Raw genomic sequence first — 700 nt, 5'->3', positions numbered from 1 at the left:
TTTTCTTTTGCATATTATCTATAAAGGATGCCCAAACAACTAAAAGAGAAATTTTTAAAAAATCAGTTAAACCAATACCTCAATATCATATAAAGGAGAAAACTATTAATAAAATTGCTTTGCATTTACCACATAAGTAGGAATCTTTTCTCAACTGCTAGTCATATGAGAACAAGGTTTTATTTGAAGAGCAATTAAACATTTATGGGGTCTACAGGAGACATGAACAGATGCTATATAAAGACATCCAGAAGAACAGACGGTAGAAAAAAATAAATTTGTGTTTCAGTGGAAAACTATACATTATCTACACACAGCATATCCTTCTGGGTTATTAGGTTTTAGTCTTTCATAATCTTTGCACTATTTTACAACTCTTTGTAGGTTGATACACATGCATATTCTGTCTGGTCTGGAAGAGTTTCAACTGACTTCCCTCCATTCCTTTACTCCATAGAAATTAGTGCCTTTTGACTTTTCCTTTAAACCAGTTATACCGTCTACCTAGTTCCCTCATTGAATGAGTAAAATAAAATCTTCAACACATGCTCATTTTTAAATCCATATGAGAGTCATGATTTTACCTTTTCCAGAAAATTATCTTTTAACAGTTTTGGAGGTTCCATTGAGATGCTCAGTGGATTCACGTACCGGAACCAGGAAAACTTCATAAGGAGGGAAGTACACTCCATGCGCAGCT

This window comes from Balaenoptera ricei, chromosome 9, assembly GCF_028023285.1.
Source record: "Balaenoptera ricei isolate mBalRic1 chromosome 9, mBalRic1.hap2, whole genome shotgun sequence".
Classification (NCBI taxonomy): domain Eukaryota; kingdom Metazoa; phylum Chordata; class Mammalia; order Artiodactyla; family Balaenopteridae; genus Balaenoptera; species Balaenoptera ricei.
The sequence above is the reverse complement of the archived record's forward strand: the minus strand, read 5'-3'. Positions refer to the sequence as shown.